Source organism: Sapajus apella, unplaced genomic scaffold, assembly GCF_009761245.1.
Source record: "Sapajus apella isolate SASKATOON/1434 unplaced genomic scaffold, GSC_monkey_1.0 scaffold6, whole genome shotgun sequence".
Classification (NCBI taxonomy): Eukaryota; Metazoa; Chordata; class Mammalia; order Primates; family Cebidae; genus Sapajus; species Sapajus apella.
In genome coordinates this window covers 23,490,709-23,505,177 of record NW_022436946.1, presented here as the reverse complement: position 1 = coordinate 23,505,177, position 14,469 = coordinate 23,490,709, and positions in this window count along the sequence as shown.

Genomic DNA, 14,469 nt, shown 5'->3' with positions numbered 1-14,469 from the left:
TAACTTTTGAAGAAATTTTGTATTAAAAGTTCTTTTGGATCTTTTTACTTTTTACAGTGTGGTGAATAGGACTTAGATTCTTTCTTAATCTACTGACATCTGTTGTCTGAAAAACACTGACCAAATAAGATATTCTTCAAACTTTGATATCATTTAAGAACAAGTAGCACTTCATTTTGTTATATTCTTATCCTCAAGACCACACACAGGAAAGCCGAATTCCATTTATTTTATAATTTTAGAGAGGCAATCACGACATATTTGAATATATGGTTTTAGACCACTAAGACCGCTTATTCAGCTAGTATAGTATACTAGATTACTGCTTTTTTCCCACTGTAATGTGGGGATTTAGAGTTCATAGTGAAAGTAATTGAGTATGTTCTCATAATTTGGAAATATTTGAAGAATGGACTAGGACCTATAGTATATGCACATATGTGAACATGAAATAATTTGTGGAAAAGGGAATTAAGACCTCACAGTTAGCCTCAATACTTAGTTCCCCACTTTGTGGCAATTCTTCAGCTTGAGCTGGAGGATAGACCATTGTCATCCAGGGAAAAGACCAATCCAGATCCGTACCACTGGGGTGCTGTGCTCATGTATTGCATTTTTGGAGGCAGTCATTTTTCTGTTCTTTTGTTGGATAGTCATGGGTTGGATCATTTGACTGGATGGTGGCTGTGTAACAGCATTTAAGACTCTGAAAGTTATGCATTTGAGCTCTGCATCAAAAACAAAGACTAAGAGAAGAATCATTTTCAGAGTTTGCAGCCCTCATCTAAGCCAGGATTCAAGAACCCTAATTACCCCTCAAAGCCAGATCCCATTCCCATTCTCTAAGTACCTCTAGTACCTCTAGCACCTGATATAAGGGTATGGGCAAATTATCTAATTTCATATTTTATTTGTTTTTTTCCTGAATCTGCTTAGTAATATCAGAGATCCCAAAAAGGTTTGTAGAAGTAAAAGACAATACATATCTAACAGCTTTATTTTGAACTACTGCTCATTCAATTTCATGTACATCTTGGGCAAGCAGTTTTATGGCTTATAGATATCGTGTAGTTCTGCTAGTCAATAGTATGTAGGATTCTTCTCACTGCTGGATCTTTCATAGAGGATGAAAAAGAAATGCTTGGGGAAGAAGAGAGCTTTTTGGAATTCTCTTTTAGGAGTTAAAATTTGTATCCTCGAAATCTATAAAAATATGAAAAAAAATTATTTGGCAGTAAAAAAAATTGGACTTCAATTGAGGTCAATTTTTTTCCTTTCCTTCTGTAGTTTTATAGATAAATAGATAAATCCAGACTGGAAAATACTCTGTATGCATTGGAAACCCAGTGACTATGTAAGAAGAAGAGAATAAGCATTAGCTTCTTATATGACAAACTAAGCTGTTTTCTCAAGTTAACTTGATTTTATCAGACTATTGGTACAGTATGTCAAAAAGCAGTGGAGTTTTTTTCTCAACTTTGTCGTTGCTTTTCAGGTATCTGAAAACTGAAGAGTGGAGAATATGTTCAGGCAGGAAACACAAGGATTCTTTTAGAAATATGAGGTAGAAGGTGAGTAGGAAACTGAGCAAGTTGAAAGAAATTTAAATATATGTAAACCAATGTTTTAGTCAGATAGTTTAAGAAAATGTAAAGTAGCTTTTAGCCAAACCCCTTTCTTGTGAAAAAGCATAAAATATTAGTGGTAAGTTTTAGTCTTAAGTTTCAACCTTGTCTTTATTATTGTGAGGGAGGGGAATGGATGAATTTAAATAAAATTTGCATAGAGCATGATGATGATTAATTTATCATTCTAATCCTTTGCCGTTTTGGAGGTATACCTTTATATATACATAATAAATATGTTTTATTTATTCTGTTTTATATGAAACAGTATATAATTTTGAAGCTGACTAGTGAAGCGGCCGTTTTAGTTGCAGTTATTTTCTCTCTGAATCCATTGGAAAACATTTTAATAGATTTTCTTCCAAGATAGGCAAGCACTTGTAGGAGCAAAGCAAAGTGCTGGTATGCAATTTCAGAAATCTGTTGACTACATGTTCCCATATGTGTTCCAGGAAATTCACATTTGGATTTCAGTACAATTCAGAGTTATGGTAGTGCTATCCAACACTTTTTTGGATGGCAGTTTGCTTGATACCAACATGAGGCTTGCCAAACTCAGCAGGCCAAGTCCTAGTTTTGGAATATGTGGGAACCGAGAGATTGGCAGTTAAATGATGAAGGCCATATCACTTTCAGTCCTCTAAGGAAACAAATTCTACCTAATGGTCTAAAGGTCATTTTGAATATAACCAATAATCTTTTAAAAGTAAAATGTCTCTTTGTGGCATATCATAGTACATATAACGTTTAAGAATAAAAATGTACTCTATTGCATTTCTTCTTGTGAATACTGTCTACAATGTTTTAGCTTTTCAGATTTAATTATAGCTGGCTAGACATGTACAATTATGCTTACCTTTAGAAATGATAACACACTAGTATTCATTGTGTATATGAAAAACAAGTTACAAATTCGTCTTATAGCTACTCTGTTTCAAAATTGCCCCAGTTTATGTGAACAGATTGGCATTAAACTCATTGAATATAGACCTTCACATCTTCTAGTAAAACATTGCTATTAACTTGGCAAAAAAATGGTGTGTTAAAATTACAATACACATAATAAAATAAGAAATTATAACTCACAGTTGACCAGCCTGTTTCTGTTCCTGAGAATACGCTATAAAATATAAGTTCTGGAGGAGATATCAAAGATTAATGATCAAGTGACCAGGGTTTATTTAGTAAAGGTAGAACCAAGTCATTCAACATGAATTGCTGTCTATTCTATTCCTGTTTCTAAAGATCCAGATTATATGCCCTTTCTTCCTTGTCTGTTTCAATGTCTAACCACATAATGAAAAATTATACAATAACTCAATGGCTTCTCCTGCTAAGGTTTGAAACTATTCCTTCTAATGTTTTTAAAATCTTTCATTTTGTCATGATGTAGAACAATTGGTTAACATTCTCCTTGTAATAGCCTTCCACTCTTAAGAGCGTAGGTAAAACATCCACATCTTTGTCTTCAAACATCCAGCTTCTTTAATGGTATGCTGTAATAATTGTTTTTACTTTATTTAGTGGTTCTTTCTTGGCCTCTGGAAATTTCATTTTAATAACTCTTTCAAAAGTGGGAAAACAAAATTTTATAATACTGTTGAACTAAAACGTGAAAAAAGGCAGGTACATTATTTTCTGTTCTCTTATATACATAAGCCTGTACGTTTATGGTTATATTATGCTTACTTTTTCTATTAATAGGCTATTTAGCCTCTCAGCCATTGTGATTGATATATCTTTTGTTTTTTCTGCCTTTCTGGTGCTCTACTAGACTTCATCCATCTTATATCTGTTTATATAGAAGGAGAAATTCTGGACGCGTTAGTAAAACTATGTGACTTATCAGTATCCTATGTCTGTTGTAAAATTTAGGTAATTTAAGGCCCATATCCTGCTGTTAAGTAAAAGGATGAATTTAGCGTCTTTGTAAATCCTGCAATCCATGTTATTTATGTAATTAATTTTCTCAGATAACCATTTTTATTCCAATTTTATTACTTAAAAATATTAAATGAGAGGCTGAATCACTTGCCCACTTGTCTTATTAGATAGAGACATCTGAAAACCTTTGCACCACTGCCCTTCCCACAAGACCACATTGCTAATATTTCACTTTGTGTAGATAAAGCCTTGGAATCTTAATGCTTCACTGTTTGTTTTTTAAAAAGTACTCTATCAAATGCAGTGCAAATTTTGGAGAGAAAAATACTATACTACATTTTTAATGAAGTAAAAATAATATCTCAATGCTATTATGCTATCATTAGAAGCTTGGCCTGTGAATGATTGCGTACAATCAATTGAGATGATTCCTTTTGGGACCAACCTTATTATCCAGAGGTTAGTGTTCTGGGATCAGTGTGGGTATGAAGGTTTATAATGATACAAAAAAGATTTCCTGACAATGAAATCTCTGGGACTAGAGCTTATGATTATCAACTTGATGTGTTTTCTATATTTTTCTCCCAGCAATTACATTTACTAGATAATCTAGGTGTAATCCTACCTAGAATCAGGCAGTGTGCTAATCACCTTTGAAAGACTTTTTAGTCTATGGTTTTGTAAAGCTGAGTAATCAAGGAAATGGTAATTCTAACAAAATGCTTTTCAATCCACCAAAGTTATTTGTTTCCAGAATGTTAGTGTTATGCTACATGATGATAAAAGAAAAGATCACAAATCTGTTAGTTGAGACATCACTTCTATGAAATCTATATTATAGTGTCTTTTGAAGTCCCAGCTTTAGTGAGGACCACAGATACAACTCTACTTATTAATATCACCCAGATATGATATTTCCTTCTAAATATAAGACATTAATTGGCATTGCAGGGAAATCTATTTTAAATACTTCCGTGGTGTTGAGATGCACTGTGGGGTTTGTGCTTCTGAAATATGAAGCACAATACCAAGGATGAAACTTTGAAAAATATTTTAGATCAATGATGTCACAAAAATTTTCACTTTCTTTTGGAATGTTTAAAACATTTATTTTTAATAATATCTAATAACTTTCCTTTTCACCATGTGCCATTAGTCTAAATAAATAAAAATATAATAAATCAGCTGAATTTTGTTTACTAATAGAAATAAAAGAAAAATAGAACTTATAGATATGCCATCTGATTTCTTTTAGGCATATGGCCTACTTTCTTTCTGCCCCAGATTAATACATTAATTCACAAGGCTGTTATTTATTAAGATGTATGAATTGGTAGTTTACATTGAAGATTTAGTATTCTAATGCCACATGATACAAAGGTCTGTAATGAGCATTGAAACTTTTTTTTTAATCCATAGGATGTGAATTGCTAATTGGTAAACTATATTTAGTCAACCTGTATATGAGTCATTTAAAAGTTTTCTTTGATTAGGCACAACAGAAGGAAGGCTGTAGACAGTGATTTTTATTTTAATGCCAAACTAAATGGCTCATTTCTTTTAGGCAAAATTTCATAAACAAATATGTTTAAAATTGCCTGGCATGAAGAAAAAGGAAGCTAAATTTGTCAGAAAATTAAAAGATAAAGTAAAGCCAGTTTACACTTAGATATTTCTCAAAATTAATCTTTCCATACCATATGTTCTTACATAAAACAATCAGATATATCTGTATCATGGTCAATTTTTGACTCTTGCCCAGTTGAAATTGGTTTTCCACCAACTCTGCTGAAGGCCAAGGCCATGGCCCTTATAACTTAAGCCAAATCAGACAACAAGCAGCCTCTTTGGCTCCTTGGTTGGTGGAAAGACTTTGTAATGTTATAACCTCAGTTTGAGCAAAAATACAGCTTGAAATTATGGTGTCTCCTGGATTTCTTCACCCAGTTTTGTCTACAAATGGAAATAAATTTATATACTTACTGTGTAATGGAGACATAATTTAATAAAGTATTTTTAATATTTCTAAGAATAAAAAAATTAATAATTGTGTGGAAGTTACCATAACAATTTTAAGCTCACTGACCTTTTATTTTTTTCAAATTATCAATTTTGGTTTTGTTCTGCTTTCATTTTATTCCCATAGGGGAGCTGGAGCCTGAAATGCACATTTTCTAGTGTTGAGTGTTCAGTTTATAATGCTAATATTTCTGCAGGACCCAAAACAAAGTGAAATAAGTTTATAGTAGAAGGTTAGCTTTAGAAAACATTGTGCTAATTGTCTCTATTTAAGCAGCTATATAGCACTGGAGTGTAGACTTAGAAAATAGAATTCAAATTTAAAAACACTTTCATATAATGGATATTTATTAATTAATTGGAAAACCATGGGAGATTGACCTTTTTTTTCTTCTAACAGAGAGACTTTTAAAATTTCCATGATTTTATGTTATTCTCTCATTATTAGTAATCACTCTGGAAGAAAATGTGATGTTAATGCTCAGTAAAATGTAGTCTCTCTCTCACTCTCTCTCTCTCTTCCCTCTTCAGATAATCTCTTTGTATTTACTTTTCACATTTTATTTTATACATTGCAAGTTAAATACCTTTCTTAAGGGCTTTTCTTATTATATAAACCTAAATTGGGCTAAATAAATTAAGAAACATATATGAAATATTTCATTTGGATATAAACCTTAAATAAGAATGTAGCTGAATGATATGTGACAGATTGAAAACTAAATAAAGGGCTCCAAATGACTAAGGTAAAGTATAGAAAGGATCTTATCTGATCTCACATGACACAGAAAGAAATCTATTTGCTGATTGAAAAAAAGGATCACATATTAACATCTGGACTTCATGTGGATACAGTGTTTGCTTAACAATTAGCAGCAGTGCCTGTTCAGCTACATTCCTACATCTGGGAACAAAACATCATAAGAACTAAAAATAAAGACAAGGAGAAAATAAAAAAATTGCTTGCTGTAAAATAGCACAGTTACTCTACATTATAAATTAAAGGGATTTGTCATCCTCTTTGGGAGTAAAAACATACTTTTTGCAATAGATATACCCCAGATACTACCCACAGAAGCCCTATAAACTGACATTTTGTTATATATTTAGGAGAAAATATTATAATTTTATATCATGACTAAATGAGTTAGGGCTTAAAGAATCATTAAAAATATTTCAAAGCATTTGCACACTGATGCACTTTTAATTAAATAGAATAGAGCAATATCAATTGATAGAATAATTGTTTCCTTAAGACATAATACACAAGAACTGTTTAAACTGTATTACATACTTTGAAGAAAGTAGCCTAGATAGGTACAAATATACATTGGTAATTTTTGGCTAGCAAATGTATATATTTTTGTTATGCTTACAAGGAGAAAAATTACAGACTATCAACCACCCTAGATGATCTGCATTTTTTTCTCCTATTAAGAAGGGCAAAATAAATATTTACCTATGCCTAAGAACAATCTGATACTGGCAGTTTTCCTAGACTGTAATGCAGATTTGTATTTTCTGTTAAATTGCAGATTCTATGGAAGATACATGCTATAGTTTCTCTGAAGTATTGTATCATATGTACCACATGTTTTCTGATGCTGCTTATCTTTTACTTGGCTGGAGAATAAGCCCATATGGTAAACACAAGCAGGGCCCATAGTTCATTGTAGGGATGAAAATATTCTCCAGAGATTTGAACTTTGCTTGTCAGAACCCTCTGGGCCCACTTGAAAGAGGTTGGTCATTGTCTCTGACATTGGCCCAATAACCCTAGAGCAAGAAGGAAGCCTGAAAACTCTGATCTATCAGACTTGGTTATGCATGTATGAGGGTGGCTCTGGGAGTTCTCAGGATAAGAGGGGTTTTTTTTTTTTTTCCCTCTTCCTTGATTTTAGCTACTATTTCTTTATTGTATTGAAAGTTTTCAGTCTATCAATCAATTGCTACTGTTCTAAACAACTGACCACTAATATTTGTACCAAATTGATTATTTGGCCACTTGAAGACAACTGTAGTTTACCAACACTAAGAAATTTTGAAATATACCTGCTTTAGGCCAATGGAGCCAAGGATTTCTAACCACTCACTTTTGGCCTTCTTATACTTCAGGCCATTTCAGAATTCTGTCACCAAGATCATGGTGTCCCCGGGCATCATTAAACTATATGTTCTTCATACTTTCCATATCATATTCAAATCATTCACCCATACCTTCAAGTTCCTAACCTCTACCTTCATCTCTTTCCACACTTCCATATTCTTCAATTCATAGTTTTCACAAATTTTATTTGTCCGTTTGATTTCTTTGCCATTTTGATTGCAAACAGAATTATGAAATGTCTAAGTCAGATCATTTTTGATAGTCCACCTTTAATGAGCTGATGCATTTATCAACAGATCTACCTCTAGTAATCAAAAGTCTCTCAGTCTTCATTGAGTCTATTTATATTTAAATGATTGTATATTATATGTATGGCTGCTTAGAAATAAGGAAGAAGACTTTTAAAGAAGGGAATTCATTCATAGGTGAGAGCATGAATAAATACAGTTTGTATAATTTCTTAAGCTCTAAAAGTAGCCACAGCAATATATAGTTTGTATAATTCCTTAAACTCTAGAACTACTCATAAGCAATGAACACTGAACTAAAAAGAGAAAAGACAGTATAGTTTCCATCTTAAAAAATAGGAATGTCAGAATCTGACTCTATTGTATTGCAAGTGCCACTGGGGGTTATTATTTTGTAAAAAATAATTTAGTGACATTTATGTTGTTTTTACCCTTTTTTAAAGTAGCATCTAACACATTCTAAATATTCATCAAAAGATAATTTTTTTAATTTTAATAAATTTAAAGGTAATCTAGAATTAAACTATAGACCTAATTAAAGAAATATATGCTAATGTATAAAGAACATGTTATAGATGGCTACGGAAGAATAAAGGATCATATCAAACAAATGGAACATGTGTCTGCAAAATCAACTTATTTTCATAAAGGTCAGATTAGAGTGAGGTATTTTAGCAGATATATGCCTTCTAAAAAGTCATCCTTCTGCTATATTTGGCATTATAGATAAATTAGAATATAGAGCCTAGTTTAATAACATTTTAATAGAGGATTTGGAAAGACTAGAGAAGCCTAGTAAAGATGATTAAAGGTATTCAGAAGGAATGGTATTCAGTCCATTTGAGGAGGGCTGGAAGTGTTAGCTGTGTTTGTGTTAGAGAGGGAAAACATAGGTTGCTTTTAAGTACTTTTAAGTACTTTAGAACACAATGGAAGATATTTATTTACCTAATAGGAATTTGACTCCCTTCTAACATAATTTTTGTACGATAGAAACTAGAAGACTAATGTCACACATCTCAGAATCCTTTGCAGTACAGCAGATTCTGTTCATGGTCTACATTCTTCCAAGCAGATATACCCAATTAAGATTGGCAGGTGGAAGTGAGCAGTAGTGGTTATGTGAAGAAGATCTGGTCAGCTGGCAATCCTGATAGTGGAGGCATTTAGTTATTTTATGGCTAGCAATGATCTAATTTTCTAGTAGCCAGTCCCTGGTGTTTCAGGTGTTAAGCAGCAAGATGAGAGCTGTTTAGCTGTCACATGGATGCTAAACTAACCCATAAAATTTGGGCATTTTCCTTCTGTTCTTGACTCTGTAGTAACCAAACAGAATTTATTCTTCTCCCAGAGATTTCATAAACTGCCTAACTTCCCCCCATCCCCTGCCAAAATAACCCCCTTTCTTCTAAAACTAGGATAGTAGATTACTTTTCCTTTTTTAAAAAATGTTTTAAAATTTCAATAGGTTTTTGGGGAACAGGTGATGTTGGGTTACATGAATAAGTTTAGTGGTGATTTCTGAGATTTTGGTACATCCATCACCCAAGCAGTGTACACTGTGCCCAAAGTTTAGTCTTTTATCCCTCACCCCTCATCCACCCCTTCCTCCGGGTACCTAAAGTCCTTTGTATCATTCTCATGCCTTTGTGTCCTCATGGTTTAGCTTCCACTTATAAGTGAGAATATACAATGTGTGGTTTTTCATTCCTGAGTTATTTCATTTAGAATAATTGTCTCCAATTCCATCCAGGTTGCTGTGAATGCAATTATTTCATTCCTTTTATGGCTCAGTAGTATTCCATGACATATATATGCCATGTTTTCTTTATCTACTCATTGACTGATGGGCATTTGGGCTGGTTCCATATTTTGGCAGCTGTAAATTGTGCTGCTATAAACATGTGTGTGCAAGTATCTTTTGCATATGATGACTTCTTTTCCTCTGGGTAGATACACTGTAGTGAGACTGCTGGATTAAATAGTAGTTCTACTTTGAATTCTTTAGGGAATCTCCACACTTTTTTTCATAGTGGTTGTAGTAGTTTACATTCACACCAACAGTGTAAAAGTGTATACTTTTTACCATATCCATGCCAACATCTATTATTTTTTTGATTTTTTGTTTATGGCCACTCTTGCAGGAGTAAGGTGGAATCGCATTGTGGTTTTGATTTGCATTTCCCTGATCATTAGTGATGTTGAGCATTTTTTCACATTTGTTGGCCATTCATATATCTTCTTTTGAGAATTGTTTATTCATGATCATAGCCCTTTTTTGATGGGATTGTTCATTTTATTCTTGCTGATTTGTTTTAGTTCCTTGAAGATTCTGGATGTTAGTCCTTAAATAAATGGGACATAATTACACTAAAAAGCTTCTGCACAGCAAAAGAAATAATCAGCAGAGTAAACAGACAACCAACAGAATGGGAGAAGATCTTCACAATCTATGGATTAGTTTGTATGTGAGTAAGTTTTCTGCTTGCTACAGCTATTAGTCAAATTTCTTTGTGATAATAACTAGTGAATATTTTTTTACATGCCACCATTTAAAATACTATCTCACTTAATCTTTACCTCTACTTCATGAGCCTCTAAGTTTCCTCCAAACATCCAATGTTTACTCACAAAAAGATAGTCAAATCTAGGCCTCTCTTGACATGACCATATCTAAGAAGGATGGATAAAGAAAATGGGTTCAAATATAAGTCAAAAAGAAGTCACTTTAGGCAAAAAACAAAATGCAGCTTAATAGAATAGTAATTGTGTCTATGGAATAAATTAGTGAACTCAAAGTTTTATCACTGAACATCCTTAAAATGGCAGGGTTGGTGCCAGGGAATCATTTGTTAGACCAGACCTCATTTGACATAGTTTTTAGCATTTCAGTTCTTTATTTTTTTATATAGAATTCCTAAATTTCTATTTGATCACTGTGATCTGATGTTATTGTCTTCATAGTGATACTGTAAGTTTATGACAATGTGATTAGTTAACAGAATAGTGAGATTTTTATAGCCAGCTGTTTATTTTCTCTAAGAAACGAAACTACAAAATATTTGATATTTAATAGTAATTCCTTAATATCATTATATATCCAAAAAGTGTTAAAATTTTCTCAATTGCTTCATAAATTTTTTTAAGACTTAGTTTTTTCAAATCAGAGTTCAAAGTATATATATTGCAATTGTTTGACATGTATCTGAAGTCTCTGTTGATCTGTAAGCTTCCTTCACCCCAAATTCCCCCTTGCAGTTTATTTGTAGAAGAAACTGAGTAATTTGTCCAGAAGAATTCCCACCGTCTGGATTTTGCTCATTGCATTCCTGTAGAGTTATTCAATGTGTTATTCTTTTTTCTGTGTTTTCTGTAAACTAGCGGGATTTGGAAACTTTTTCAAATTCAGGTTTGATTTATTTTTGCATAACAAAAATACTTCATAGATGGTAATGTGTATTTTTATCAGGAGGCACATGCCTGGTTGTTTCTTTTAGATCCTTTATTTCTTTAAGGACTGGTGATATTCTAACTCTATGGTACCTTCATTTATTATCTAACAACTTCTGTAAGGTAACTAGTAAGTTTATTCTGTTTTCTATATTCTCTTTTCTTTCTCCCTGCACTTCTTTATAATTGTGCTATATGAACATTATTATGACATGTAGCCATTATACATTATAATGCTTTTCTTACATTTATTATTTAATCTTGATTCTATAGCTAAATAAGTATTTAATTATTACTGCTGCTCCTTATGTGTGATCCTTATTGTCTCCTCTCCAGTCATTTGGGTGTCTGAAGTTTGTTCTGTAGTAGAATATTCTGGGAGAGCTCCATAGGGCAATACTTCTTGAGTTCTTGTGTGTTCACAAAAAGTTCAACATTTTTATTTGTAGGTCACTCAGACTTCATATAAAGTCATTGGCTCACATTTTCTTTCCTTGAGACTCTCAAATATATTAAGATATTTCATTGACTTCTGTCATAAAGCATTGCTGTTAATAAGTATGACATCTGTCAGGTCTTTTTTCTCCTTTATAAGTGACTTGGTCTTTTTGTTTAGTCACTGAAAGGATCTTTTTAATATTTTCTTAAAAGTCAGTAATACTAGAATATGTCTCACTGTGGTCTCTTCTGGTTAAATTTTTCTAGGTTATGGTTTGTTCTTTCCATATACATGTAGCTTAACGTTTTTATTTATTTCAGAAAAGTTCTCCTGAATTTACATTTTGGTTTGGATTATATTCTATTGCTTTAGGTGTCTTCTTTGGAGACTTCTACTACATATGTGTTTGATTTTTGCTTGCATTTTTCTATCTCTCATCACTTTGTTTTAAGTTGTTTTCCTATATTTACTTTTATATTTTACTTAAATTTCCCTTTTTTTATATTCTGTTTTATAAGGCATTATCCATGTATCCAAATGCTTTTTTTCACTATTCAAATACATTTATTTGTTTTTGTATTCCTTTTAGTTTAGGCATCATTTCTGATGAGTTTTTTTTTTTTTAAATTTCTAAGTCTTTCTTGAGTTTTGTTCCCTTTCTTTACACATATTCCTTTTTTTCCCTTCAGCTCATTTCTGTTTCTAATTTTTCTGATATTCTTTCGTAGTTTCTATTATTTTAAAAAATCTTTGTTTATTTTGAAATATTAGGAAATATTTTTATCTGTTTTGTGGGATGTTTCCTGGAGTTCCTCTATTATCTACATGAATATTATTCTTTTTCCTTATAAAAATGTAATATGTGACCTGTCCACAATGCATCCCTCTTGCTGATTTTAAGTGAGAAGGGTTTTCTTGTATTCAATGAAAAGGAGGGTCAGATGAGTCTTCCCCTCTTCGTGGCTCTGGATTTCTCCTCCATACTTCTATTCTGGAGCTTGTCTTTTCTTTGCCTTTAATGTCTCCACTCTGCTTCTACTTAGATTTTCTTCCAAGGCATTTCTTTTTTGGTTGGGCATTTGTTTTGAAAGGAGACATTCAAAACAAATTATGTTGGTCAAGACTCCCCTGCATCATCTTTCTGTTCTATGCTCCCTTGAACTCACTCATGAATCATAGCCTTCAAATGTCTTCAAATTGATTCAGTGAACTTTCATCACTAGTTAGGACACCTTATGTTGAGGGTAAATATCTGTTAGAAATTTGACTTCTGGATCTCAAACTCACCAGAAGTGCTTTTCTCTTCTCTCTTCTTTCTCCCGTACAGGTGCTGATTCCATGTGGACCTGATATTAGGTCAAGTTTTGATATTGCAGGAACACTCTTTTTGTGAATTCGGCTATAGATGTTGACAGTGAAATTTTGTATTGTCATTCTAGCTTCTTTGTTTTCACTGAAGGTTTGGAAAGATTAGAATATCAGGCCAGTATAGCCTATACTATCCTGCTAGAAACCAGTAATCAGCTTATTCTTAATCTTATTTTATAACTGTAAGAGGATTTGCACTCTTTTCCTTGAAGAGTTAATTAACAATCATTTTGTATATTTGGGGCTAGAAGTTTATAAATTTAACTTTATGCTTTTTTGAGGTCCTTGCCATTGTTATATCCTACCATATAATTTAGTCATTTTAGAAAGGGAGTTACCTAAATAAATTTTTAACTAATAGTAAGTGTGCTCTTTGTAAATGTATATGTATGCACACAAATTTACAATATATAATACATGTCTATACAGTATATACATTAATAAAAACATAACGGAAATTGATTCAGTTTACAAATTAAAGAGTTTCTTTAAATTAAAAAAGTGAATTTGTTTTGCTTATAAAAGACTAAAATTGGAATGTATTCCTATTTTAATTGTTTTCCTTTTATCCTAAATGTTTTCCTCTCACCTAATAAAAAGGGAAGGAATGTTTAGCCAAGCTCGAGACCCATTTGGATCTGTGGTTTCTAAACTTCAAGCCCAAACTGAACACTTTGGAGTTTAACCATGTTTTCTTTTAGCTAAAATGGCTTCCTGTTTCTAAGAAAGGATAAAAACAAATTCCAAAAGTCAATTGAAATGATCACAAGTCTTTTGTAGCTGGTTTTATAAATTCAGAAAAGGGGTAGTAAACTGAGACAAATGTCCTTGGGAAAAAGGCTGCTAGGACTTGGCCAAAGAGTGTTTGAAAAATCCTGTTGCTGGAGATATATAACGAACCCCAAATACGTGCAGTTTTTGTGTTTTTCCTTCTTATAATTTTGTTATATTTATTCCCACAGCCAACTTCAAATGACCCCCTCCCTGCACACCCCCCAAGAAAAAAAACAGTGCAGCTGAAAAGTTTGCTTAAACTTCTTAATACTTTTAATCCTTACTTGTTATAATTTGATTACTGAGACAGATTTTCTCTGTGGGCCTCCTATTAAATCACTTTCAAGTTGAAACAAACCAGAAATCCTTTTAAATAACAGAGCTAGTGTTCACTTTAAGCTGCTCAGAATTTATACAGAAACTGTAGAATGTCTCTTCTAAAGTGCTGTAAATATGCCCAGAGGCTACTGTGATGGGTTTATCCTTCCAACCTACCCAAAAATAAAATGAGTAAATGAAGGTACTTGATGTTCTGGGTTATAAAGTAGAGGACAA